Source organism: Penaeus monodon, chromosome 22, assembly GCF_015228065.2.
Source record: "Penaeus monodon isolate SGIC_2016 chromosome 22, NSTDA_Pmon_1, whole genome shotgun sequence".
NCBI lineage: Eukaryota > Metazoa > Arthropoda > Malacostraca > Decapoda > Penaeidae > Penaeus > Penaeus monodon.
The window spans coordinates 16,626,344-16,626,625 of NC_051407.1; the positions used below are offsets into that span (position 1 = coordinate 16,626,344).

At 25.9% G+C, this 282-nt stretch overlaps 1 protein-coding gene across 1 annotated transcript in view; it reads right to left on the reverse strand.

The window, feature by feature from the left end:
• LOC119586957 overlaps positions 1 to 282 on the reverse strand; it is a 5,155-nt gene that overhangs the window by 2,228 nt on the left and 2,645 nt on the right. The gene's annotated exons all lie outside the window — the stretch shown is intronic.

Genomic DNA, 282 nt, shown 5'->3' on the forward strand with positions numbered 1-282 from the left:
ACTCTTTGGATAATGTTATTTTGGATTTAAAAGTATTCTGCAAATTTAACTCATTCATGTTGCTCTTGATTTATATGATATTAAGTTCACTATAACAATTCATGATTTCTTTGATTCACCGTATTAATATATTGTATAATCCTTGGCTTAATAAAGATCTCTATACCTATTTTTAAAGTTGTATATGACTATTTTGTGTATTTGTATGTTTAATCTAAAGGATAATGCTCTGAATCCTCGTTGCAGTTTGAAACCTTTGTTTTGAAGATTAAAATAGAAAGA